Source organism: Lemur catta, chromosome 2 (assembly GCF_020740605.2).
Source record: "Lemur catta isolate mLemCat1 chromosome 2, mLemCat1.pri, whole genome shotgun sequence".
Lineage (NCBI taxonomy): Eukaryota > Metazoa > Chordata > Mammalia > Primates > Lemuridae > Lemur > Lemur catta.
In genome coordinates this window covers 36200363-36212236 of record NC_059129.1, presented here as the reverse complement: position 1 = coordinate 36212236, position 11874 = coordinate 36200363, and the positions used below count along the sequence as shown (strand labels likewise).

Below are 11874 nucleotides of genomic sequence, written 5' to 3'. Positions count from 1 at the left end.
CGCCCGCCCCCCCATAGGGGCAGGTGGGCTAGCGAAGGGCCAGGGCGGCGGGAGGGACCCGACTGGGCAGGGAGGGACGCGTAGCAGCAGCTCGGCCTCTTGAGGCGTCCGGGGGCGGCCGCCGGCCTCTGTGGCCATACCACCCCGAACGCAACGCGCCCGCCCGCCCGATTCCCTCTGATCTCGGGAGCTAAGCAGGGTCGGGCCCGGTTAGTACTTGCATGGGAGACCGCCTGGGAATACCGGGTGCCCTAGGCTTTTTGCTGTGCCTCTTTTTCTGTCCCACCCCCCTGGGCTGGAAACGGGGGTGGGGTGGGGTGGGGTGGCCCGGGGCCCCTCCGCCCTCCGCGCCCGCCCCGGCTCCCGCCCCCGGCCGGCCCGGACCCTGTCCCGTGGCCCCTGGAGAGAGGGTCAGGTTTGACATGTGGAGGCTCAGTCCCCGAGGCTGTCGCCCCTCAGACACCTGCCGCAGGTCCGGGCCTCCGGAACTTCTGACGGACCGGCTCTGAATTCAGGACAAATTCTAAGGTTGTCCAAGTAGACGACCACGTTACCCTATGAGAGGAGAAATTTGATCCTATCCATATATGCAGAAGAATAGAATCTGAACAGTTGGCCATTCGTTCACGATAAAATAATTTAAGAATCCAGAAGAGAAGACATCTGGAAACTCTTTTCAAAAGTCTAAATCCTTAGAAAATAGTCTTAAGGATTCAGAAGTAAAAACATTCTTTGGAAAGTCACGAGCAAGACCAGGGTGTTGATAATGAGATTCTTCTGGTCAATACTGCAACAGACGCTCTAAAATACACACTAAAACAAGGAAAAACACTAATAATAGGTGGGAAAGGAAAAATCACCTCGTTCATTGTCCTCACCTCCTACGGTTCTCAAAATACACTGTTTGCCCCTAGGCATGGGAGACCTGTAGAAAGCCTAGGTGAGTCCCGCAAGACAGCTCTACATGAAATCAACGTTCAATCGATAGTTTCGATATTTCTTATTTCCTAGCAAATACACAATAATGAATGCAATTTTTAAAAAGGATCACAGTCAAAGTCACAGAGAATCTACACAGCACCTACGGGAAAAACGTGCCAACTTAGATGGAAAACTTAGTAACAAACATAAATGATGGCCCAAATCGATGGAGAGGCTATACTGTATTCCTCGATAGATGGACACAGAGCCCCCAAACTAATCATTTCCCCCAAATTAATAAATAATCAAATTTAAACAGGGTTTATAACTAGAAACTTACAATCTGTTTCTTTCTCCTTTTCTTTTAATTAGGGAAATGGACATGTTGAAGAATAATAATAATAATAATATTAATAATTATTATTATTAGATTAAATCGAGTTAACTGTACCAAAACTCTACCACTCACCTTATAAAACTGGGAGTTTATTCATAGGTCGCAAGCCGCTGTGTATCTTTTCCTGAAGGCATGCAACCAAAGAAACACTTCTCCCCAACAAATCCCATCTCGACTGTCAGCATTTTGCTTGCTTTTCCTTTTAAAGTTTTTGCTCTCTGTTATAGGACTGTCTCATTGAGGTAGTTTGTTATTTTCACAGTTTATATAATACATGTGGAACCATTGTGGATGCATTCTGGGTAACTTGTGTGCCAGGGGAAACCTTCTGTTTGGGGAATACTCCTTGCTGACACAGGAAGCTGCAGTTCATCAGCACTGCTATAGAATGGCACTGCACGAAGCAATCGAAATATCTTTATCCGATCTTTGACTAGGTCCGTGTACACAGGGCTCCCGTGAGTATTACCCTAGACGATTCCTGGTCACACGTGCCCTATCTTCTCTCTGGTACGTGCTCCTCAGAGAATACGCTTGCTCCTGAATGACGCCAGTGTGGATTCATATCCATTTATGCTACATTGTTTTCCAAATGGTTCTATCACTTCACCTCCCGTATCAGCAGGGTGTGGGTAAGAGTTTTCCTCCCAGCCAACACAGCGATCGGTTTTTTAAGTTTCCTCAATCTGGTGAGTTTGAAACTACACCTTGCTTCATTGTTTATTTCCTATTTCCCTGATTAATAGTGAGGATACAGTGCCAAATGCGTACGAAGCATATTACACATAGATATTCTGTAATAGTAATATCTTGCCAAGTATATGCGCTACAGATGCCTTGTCCTGTTTGCGGCTTGTTTTTTACCCTCTTCGTGGTATCTTTTGACACTTTTTATTATGGGAAATTTGAAATAGAAACAAAAACAGACAGAATAGTAGAATACATACTCACTACCCTGACTCAAGAAATCACCAACCCTTGGCCAGCCAGATCTTGTTTCTTTTATACCCCTCCTACCTTAAGTTCATGATCCCCTTAGTAATATCCCTCCATCGATAAAGGGTCAATATGTTTCTATCAAAGGTGGAGGCTTTCTTTCCTTTTTCAGTGTAATCACAGCCACATTATTCCATCTAAACATTTAACCGTATTAGAGATAACAGCAAGTACTCGATGTCTGCGTTTCCCTGAGACACATACACTCACTTCAGTTTCTTTGAATCCAGTGCAAATACAGTGCATACATGGTGATGGGTTGAGATGTCTTTTGAAAGAGTGTCCACACATCCCAACTAGTTGGGGGCGGCCCCGGCTGTCACCATTTCCCTTTGTTTCCTACCGCTGTCCACAGTGACCCGAGTCAGTTTTGCCGCTGTGAGGGGTGTAATCGTGGATTTAAGCATATTTAATGTGTTTCGATATCTTGCAATTATTATACTTACTGGTGATCAGACTGTCCTGTGTTTGGCAAACGGGAGTCTACTCATTCTGGTTCCTGTGTCTTTTGACGTGACCCTCGTCCTGTTGGATGTCATAGCATCCACGCTTCCCAGCATAAGAAGCGTCCATTTCCCACCCCAGACTTGAAGTCAGCCTATGTCTCCAGTAAGTCTTAGGACCGTTTAATAACAATGGTTTGTGGAGACCACGACCTAGATGCTGGTGAAATGCACTGCTGTTGAGTTTGCACCTATTTCTCAGCACTTTCCATGGGAAACAACTAAAAACTAAACAATAAAATAGAATTAGATTAAAAAACTAAAGAAAAATACATTGAGCTTACACTGAGAATCCAAATGGAAACTGAGAAATTAGAGGCTTTTTACTCTATACTTTATCGATTTCACCTCTTTCTCTCACACCCAAATTCCCAGTTCTCAAAGACACCCACAGCATTCGCTCTTTGCGTGATGCCACAGAATAATCGTATCCATTCACCGTATCACCGTGGACTACTTGCTACTGCGCCAAGCAGGAAAGGCGAGGAAGGAACTTTCTACTTTCCTGGCTCCACTGTGACAATCTAAGAGCTGCTGTCAGCCGAAGCCAGTCTGCTCATGTCCGGGGAGCTCGGAGCCATGTCCCACTCCTTTGGAATATTTCCCTGAGCCTTCATGTGGGCTCCTGCCGTCTGTAGAATCTGACAAGTCACACGTTGTCCTCCCGTTTGTGTCCTCCGTGCTTTGAAGAGATGTCCTATTGAGTCTTTGATTTTTGCTGTGATTTGTATATGTGTCTGCGGCAAAGTGTTGCTTCTGTGCTGTGTAGCAGCTGCCGAGCAAGGCTTTGAAGGCTACGGGGCTGCAGGACGGCGCGGGGGTGTCGGGGGTGGGGGTCGGGGCGCTGGGCCCGGAGGGCCACGTCGCAGCAGCTCGGCCTCTTGAGGCGTCCGGGGCCGGCCACCGCCGTCTACGGCCATACCACCCTGAACGCGCCCGATCTCGTCTGATCTCGGAAGCTAAGCAGGGTCGGGCCTGGTTAGTACTTGGATGGGAGACCGCCTGGGAATACCGGGTGCTGTAGGCTTTTGCCTCTTCTTTTGTCCCGCCCGCCGGCCCGTGGGGGGTCGGGGGGGGGGTGGGGGGCCCCCCGCGCTCCGCGCCCGCCCCCCCTTTCGCGCTCGGCCCCCGGCCCCCCGGCGCGGCCCGCTGCCCCCGCCCGGGCCTTCCTCCCCTCTCCCCCGCTGCAGCAGCACCGCCAGGCGGCGGCGGCGGCGGCGGCGGCGGCGGCAGCGGCAGCAGCAGAGCGTCCCAGCCCTTCCGTTCGGCCGGCAGCCGAGCCCCAGCCCTGGGCCCCACACGGGGCCGGGCCGGGCGGTGGGATCCCTAAGTGCCGCTGGGTCTCTTCTCCGGCCCCGCCCCGCACTCCGGGACATCCCCTGCACCCGGCGCGGGACAGCCCACGGCGGCAAACCGTGCCCTGGGCCCCCGGACCCCCAGCCCACCGTGGACTTCCTCTCCGCCGCACACCCGGGCCTCGGGCCCGGGCCTCACGCCGGGCGGGCTCCTCGCCGCCGCCGGGGCTCCCGAGAGACACACCGGCGCACCGCACAGGGCAAGTCGCCGGCCACCCGGGCAGAGAGGACACACGCGGAGCACTCCCACCCAAACCCAAACGACCCACCGGCCCCCCGACCCGTGGCAACCCACCCCAAACCCCACCCCACGGTGCAACAGGATAGCCGGCTCTGGCCCCCCCGCCCCCCGCCCCCGGCCCCGCCCCCGCGCGGGGCCTGCTGCCACACGCAGGCCCTGACGGGAATCGGGGCAGAACGGTCCTCCCCAGACGGGGGTGGGGTGGCGCGGTGGGGGGGACACTGCACGTCTTCAGGACCTCCGGGTGAAGGACCAGCGGCAGCCACGGCCCTGCCTCCTTGTCCTGGCCCTGCCCGCAAGCCCCTCCCCGCCGTGCCCTGGCGCGAGGCGGCGGAGGGCCCTCTCGCGCGCACTCTCGGGCTCTGGCCCTCCGCCCCCACGCGTGGAAGTCTGTCCCTGCGCGCGTGCCCGTGGGTCTGCTCCTTGGGATGTGCGACGGCGGTGCGTCCGCGGTTCGGGTGGGGCAGGGGGGTGCGCGCGAGACCCGTCAGGCTCCGCCTGCGCCCGCCCCCCCATAGGGGCAGGTGGGCTAGCGAAGGGCCAGGGCGGCGGGAGGGACCCGACTGGGCAGGGAGGGACGCGTAGCAGCAGCTCGGCCTCTTGAGGCGTCCGGGGGCGGCCGCCGGCCTCTGTGGCCATACCACCCCGAACGCAACGCGCCCGCCCGCCCGATTCCCTCTGATCTCGGGAGCTAAGCAGGGTCGGGCCCGGTTAGTACTTGCATGGGAGACCGCCTGGGAATACCGGGTGCCCTAGGCTTTTTGCTGTGCCTCTTTTTCTGTCCCACCCCCCTGGGCTGGAAACGGGGGTGGGGTGGGGTGGGGTGGCCCGGGGCCCCTCCGCCCTCCGCGCCCGCCCCGGCTCCCGCCCCCGGCCGGCCCGGACCCTGTCCCGTGGCCCCTGGAGAGAGGGTCAGGTTTGACATGTGGAGGCTCAGTCCCCGAGGCTGTCGCCCCTCAGACACCTGCCGCAGGTCCGGGCCTCCGGAACTTCTGACGGACCGGCTCTGAATTCAGGACAAATTCTAAGGTTGTCCAAGTAGACGACCACGTTACCCTATGAGAGGAGAAATTTGATCCTATCCATATATGCAGAAGAATAGAATCTGAACAGTTGGCCATTCGTTCACGATAAAATAATTTAAGAATCCAGAAGAGAAGACATCTGGAAACTCTTTTCAAAAGTCTAAATCCTTAGAAAATAGTCTTAAGGATTCAGAAGTAAAAACATTCTTTGGAAAGTCACGAGCAAGACCAGGGTGTTGATAATGAGATTCTTCTGGTCAATACTGCAACAGACGCTCTAAAATACACACTAAAACAAGGGAAAACACTAATAATAGGTGGGAAAGGAAAAATCACCTCGTTCATTGTCCTCACCTCCTACGGTTCTCAAAATACACTGTTTGCCCCTAGGCATGGGAGACCTGTAGAAAGCCTAGGTGAGTCCCGCAAGACAGCTCTACATGAAATCAACGTTCAATCGATAGTTTCGATATTTCTTATTTCCTAGCAAATACACAATAATGAATGCAATTTTTAAAAAGGATCACAGTCAAAGTCACAGAGAATCTACATAGCACCTACGGGAAAAACGTGCCAACTTAGATGGAAAACTTAGTAACAAACATAAATGATGGCCCAAATCGATGGAGAGGCTATACTGTATTCCTCGATAGATGGACACAGAGCCCCCAAACTAATCATTTCCCCCAAATTAATAAATAATCAAATTTAAACAGGGTTTATAACTAGAAACTTACAATCTGTTTCTTTCTCCTTTTCTTTTAATTAGGGAAATGGACATGTTGAAGAATAATAATAATAATAATAATTATTATTATTATTATTATTATTAGATTAAATCGAGTTAACTGTACCAAAACTCTACCACTCACCTTATAAAACTGGGAGTTTATTCATAGGTCGCAAGCCGCTGTGTATCTTTTCCTGAAGGCATGCAACCAAAGAAACACTTCTCCCCAACAAATCCCATCTCGACTGTCAGCATTTTGCTTGCTTTTCCTTTTAAAGTTTTTGCTCTCTGTTATAGGACTGTCTCATTGAGGTAGTTTGTTATTTTCACAGTTTATATAATACATGTGGAACCATTGTGGATGCATTCTGGGTAACTTGTGTGCCAGGGGAAACCTTCTGTTTGGGGAATACTCCTTGCTGACACAGGAAGCTGCAGTTCATCAGCACTGCTATAGAATGGCACTGCACGAAGCAATCGAAATATCTTTATCCGATCTTTGACTAGGTCCGTGTACACAGGGCTCCCGTGAGTATTACCCTAGACGATTCCTGGTCACACGTGCCCTATCTTCTCTCTGGTACGTGCTCCTCAGAGAATACGCTTGCTCCTGAATGACGCCAGTGTGGATTCATATCCATTTATGCTACATTGTTTTCCAAATGGTTCTATCACTTCACCTCCCGTATCAGCAGGGTGTGGGTAAGAGTTTTCCTCCCAGCCAACACAGCGATCGGTTTTTTAAGTTTCCTCAATCTGGTGAGTTTGAAACTACACCTTGCTTCATTGTTTATTTCCTATTTCCCTGATTAATAGTGAGGATACAGTGCCAAATGCGTATGAAGCATATTACACATAGATATTCTGTAATAGTAATATCTTGCCAAGTATATGCGCTACAGATGCCTTGTCCTGTTTGCGGCTTGTTTTTTACCCTCTTCGTGGTATCTTTTGACACTTTTTATTATGGGAAATTTGAAATAGAAACAAAAACAGACAGAATAGTAGAATACATACTCACTACCCTGACTCAAGAAATCACCAACCCTTGGCCAGCCAGATCTTGTTTCTTTTATACCCCTCCTACCTTAAGTTCATGATCCCCTTAGTAATATCCCTCCATCGATAAAGGGTCAATATGTTTCTATCAAAGGTGGAGGCTTTCTTTCCTTTTTCAGTGTAATCACAGCCACATTATTCCATCTAAACATTTAACCGTATTAGAGATAACAGCAAGTACTCGATGTCTGCGTTTCCCTGAGACACATACACTCACTTCAGTTTCTTTGAATCCAGTGCAAATACAGTGCATACATGGTGATGGGTTGAGATGTCTTTTGAAAGAGTGTCCACACATCCCAACTAGTTGGGGGCGGCCCCGGCTGTCACCATTTCCCTTTGTTTCCTACCGCTGTCCACAGTGACCCGAGTCAGTTTTGCCGCTGTGAGGGGTGTAATCGTGGATTTAAGCATATTTAATGTGTTTCGATATCTTGCAATTATTATACTTACTGGTGATCAGACTGTCCTGTGTTTGGCAAACGGGAGTCTACTCATTCTGGTTCCTGTGTCTTTTGACGTGACCCTCGTCCTGTTGGATGTCATAGCATCCACGCTTCCCAGCATAAGAAGCGTCCATTTCCCACCCCAGACTTGAAGTCAGCCTATGTCTCCAGTAAGTCTTAGGACCGTTTAATAACAATGGTTTGTGGAGACCACGACCTAGATGCTGGTGAAATGCACTGCTGTTGAGTTTGCACCTATTTCTCAGCACTTTCCATGGGAAACAACTAAAAACTAAACAATAAAATAGAATTAGATTAAAAAACTAAAGAAAAATACATTGAGCTTACACTGAGTATCCAAATGGAAACTGAGAAATTAGAGGCTTTTTACTCTATACTTTATCGATTTCACCTCTTTCTCTCACACCCAAATTCCCAGTTCTCAAAGACACCCACAGCATTCGCTCTTTGCGTGATGCCACAGAATAATCGTATCCATTCACCGTATCACCGTGGACTACTTGCTACTGCGCCAAGCAGGAAAGGCGAGGAAGGAACTTTCTACTTTCCTGGCTCCACTGTGACAATCTAAGAGCTGCTGTCAGCCGAAGCCAGTCTGCTCATGTCCGGGGAGCTCGGAGCCATGTCCCACTCCTTTGGAATATTTCCCTGAGCCTTCATGTGGGCTCCTGCCGTCTGTAGAATCTGACAAGTCACACGTTGTCCTCCCGTTTGTGTCCTCCATGCTTTGAAGAGATGTCCTATTGAGTCTTTGATTTTTGCTGTGATTTGTATATGTGTCTGCGGCAAAGTGTTGCTTCTGTGCTGTGTAGCAGCTGCCGAGCAAGGCTTTGAAGGCTACGGGGCTGCAGGACGGCGCGGGGGTGTCGGGGGTGGGGGTTGGGGCGCTGGGCCCGGAGGGCCACGTCGCAGCAGCTCGGCCTCTTGAGGCGTCCGGGGCCGGCCGTCGTCGTCTACGGCCATACCACCCTGAACGCGCCCGATCTCGTCTGATCTCGGAAGCTAAGCAGGGTCGGGCCTGGTTAGTACTTGGATGGGAGACCGCCTGGGAATACCGGGTGCTGTAGGCTTTTGCCTCTTCTTTTGTCCCGCCCGCCGGCCCGTGGGGGGTCGGGGGGGGGTGGGGGGGCCCCCCGCGCTCCGCGCCCGCCCCCCCTTTCGCGCTCGGCCCCCGGCCCCCCGGCGCGGCCCGCTGCCCCCGCCCGGGCCTTCCTCCCCTCTCCCCCGCTGCAGCAGCACCGCCAGGCGGCGGCGGCGGCGGCGGCGGCGGCGGCAGCGGCAGCAGCAGAGCGTCCCAGCCCTTCCGTTCGGCCGGCAGCCGAGCCCCAGCCCTGGGCCCCACACGGGGCCGGGCCGGGCGGCGGGATCCCTAAGTGCCGCTGGGTCTCTTCTCCGGCCCCGCCCCGCACTCCGGGACATCCCCTGCACCCGGCGCGGGACAGCCCACGGCGGCAAACCGTGCCCTGGGCCCCCGGACCCCCAGCCCACCGTGGACTTCCTCTCCGCCGCACACCCGGGCCTCGGGCCCGGGCCTCACGCCGGGCGGGCTCCTCGCCGCCGCCGGGGCTCCCGAGAGACACACCGGCGCACCGCACAGGGCAAGTCGCCGGCCACCCGGGCAGAGAGGACACACGCGGAGCACTCCCACCCAAACCCAAACGACCCACCGGCCCCCCGACCCGTGGCAACCCACCCCAAACCCCACCCCACGGTGCAACAGGATAGCCGGCTCTGGCCCCCCCGCCCCCCGCCCCCGGCCCCGCCCCCGCGCGGGGCCTGCTGCCACACGCAGGCCCTGACGGGAATCGGGGCAGAACGGTCCTCCCCAGGCGGGGGTGGGGTGGCGCGGTGGGGGGGACACTGCACGTCTTCAGGACCTCCGGGTGAAGGACCAGCGGCAGCCACGGCCCTGCCTCCTTGTCCTGGCCCTGCCCGCAAGCCCCTCCCCGCCGTGCCCTGGCGCGAGGCGGCGGAGGGCCCTCTCGCGCGCACTCTCGGGCTCTGGCCCTCCGCCCCCACGCGTGGAAGTCTGTCCCTGCGCGCGTGCCCGTGGGTCTGCTCCTTGGGATGTGCGACGGCGGTGCCTCCGCGGTTCGGGTGGGGCAGGGGGGTGCGCGCGAGACCCGTCAGGCTCCGCCTGCGCCCGCCCCCCCATAGGGGCAGGTGGGCTAGCGAAGGGCCAGGGCGGCGGGAGGGACCCGACTGGGCAGGGAGGGACGCGTAGCAGCAGCTCGGCCTCTTGAGGCGTCCGGGGGCGGCCGCCGGCCTCTGTGGCCATACCACCCCGAACGCAACGCGCCCGCCCGCCCGATTCCCTCTGATCTCGGGAGCTAAGCAGGGTCGGGCCCGGTTAGTACTTGCATGGGAGACCGCCTGGGAATACCGGGTGCCCTAGGCTTTTTGCTGTGCCTCTTTTTCTGTCCCACCCCCCTGGGCTGGAAACGGGGGTGGGGTGGGGTGGGGTGGCCCGGGGCCCCTCCGCCCTCCGCGCCCGCCCCGGCTCCCGCCCCCGGCCGGCCCGGACCCTGTCCCGTGGCCCCTGGAGAGAGGGTCAGGTTTGACATGTGGAGGCTCAGTCCCCGAGGCTGTCGCCCCTCAGACACCTGCCGCAGGTCCGGGCCTCCGGAACTTCTGACGGACCGGCTCTGAATTCAGGACAAATTCTAAGGTTGTCCAAGTAGACGACCACGTTACCCTATGAGAGGAGAAATTTGATCCTATCCATATATGCAGAAGAATAGAATCTGAACAGTTGGCCATTCGTTCACGATAAAATAATTTAAGAATCCAGAAGAGAAGACATCTGGAAACTCTTTTCAAAAGTCTAAATCCTTAGAAAATAGTCTTAAGGATTCAGAAGTAAAAACATTCTTTGGAAAGTCACGAGCAAGACCAGGGTGTTGATAATGAGATTCTTCTGGTCAATACTGCAACAGACGCTCTAAAATACACACTAAAACAAGGGAAAACACTAATAATAGGTGGGAAAGGAAAAATCACCTCGTTCATTGTCCTCACCTCCTACGGTTCTCAAAATACACTGTTTGCCCCTAGGCATGGGAGACCTGTAGAAAGCCTAGGTGAGTCCCGCAAGACAGCTCTACATGAAATCAACGTTCAATCGATAGTTTCGATATTTCTTATTTCCTAGCAAATACACAATAATGAATGCAATTTTTAAAAAGGATCACAGTCAAAGTCACAGAGAATCTACACAGCACCTACGGGAAAAACGTGCCAACTTAGATGGAAAACTTAGTAACAAACATAAATGATGGCCCAAATCGATGGAGAGGCTATACTGTATTCCTCGATAGATGGACACAGAGCCCCCAAACTAATCATTTCCCCCAAATTAATAAATAATCAAATTTAAACAGGGTTTATAACTAGAAACTTACAATCTGTTTCTTTCTCCTTTTCTTTTAATTAGGGAAATGGACATGTTGAAGAATAATAATAATAATAATTATTATTATTATTATTATTATTAGATTAAATCGAGTTAACTGTACCAAAACTCTACCACTCACCTTATAAAACTGGGAGTTTATTCATAGGTCGCAAGCCGCTGTGTATCTTTTCCTGAAGGCATGCAACCAAAGAAACACTTCTCCCCAACAAATCCCATCTCGACTGTCAGCATTTTGCTTGCTTTTCCTTTTAAAGTTTTTGCTCTCTGTTATAGGACTGTCTCATTGAGGTAGTTTGTTATTTTCACAGTTTATATAATACATGTGGAACCATTGTGGATGCATTCTGGGTAACTTGTGTGCCAGGGGAAACCTTCTGTTTGGGGAATACTCCTTGCTGACACAGGAAGCTGCAGTTCATCAGCACTGCTATAGAATGGCACTGCACGAAGCAATCGAAATATCTTTATCCGATCTTTGACTAGGTCCGTGTACACAGGGCTCCCGTGAGTATTACCCTAGACGATTCCTGGTCACACGTGCCCTATCTTCTCTCTGGTACGTGCTCCTCAGAGAATACGCTTGCTCCTGAATGACGCCAGTGTGGATTCATATCCATTTATGCTACATTGTTTTCCAAATGGTTCTATCACTTCACCTCCCGTATCAGCAGGGTGTGGGTAAGAGTTTTCCTCCCAGCCAACACAGCGATCGGTTTTTTAAGTTTCCTCAATCTGGTGAGTTTGAAACTACACCTTGCTTCAATG

The 11874-nt window shown here is 52.8% G+C and overlaps 2 non-coding genes and 3 pseudogenes across 2 annotated transcripts; all 5 read left to right on the top strand.

Moving 5' to 3' along the window:
• The first annotated feature begins 126 nt into the window (after positions 1-126).
• Positions 127-258, top strand: LOC123633556 (annotated as a pseudogene).
• A 3467-nt stretch (positions 259-3725) lies between these two features.
• LOC123633825 lies at positions 3726-3844 on the top strand. Its single transcript, XR_006733816.1, has one exon. It is a non-coding gene; the product is annotated as a 5S ribosomal RNA (ribosomal RNA).
• Positions 3845-5040: 1196 nt separating this feature from the next.
• On the top strand, positions 5041-5172 carry LOC123633554 (annotated as a pseudogene).
• A 3473-nt stretch (positions 5173-8645) lies between these two features.
• LOC123633823 lies at positions 8646-8764 on the top strand. The gene has a single exon (XR_006733814.1). It is a non-coding gene; the product is annotated as a 5S ribosomal RNA (ribosomal RNA).
• A 1196-nt stretch (positions 8765-9960) lies between these two features.
• LOC123633553 lies at positions 9961-10092 on the top strand (annotated as a pseudogene).
• Positions 10093-11874: the final 1782 nt, after the last annotated feature.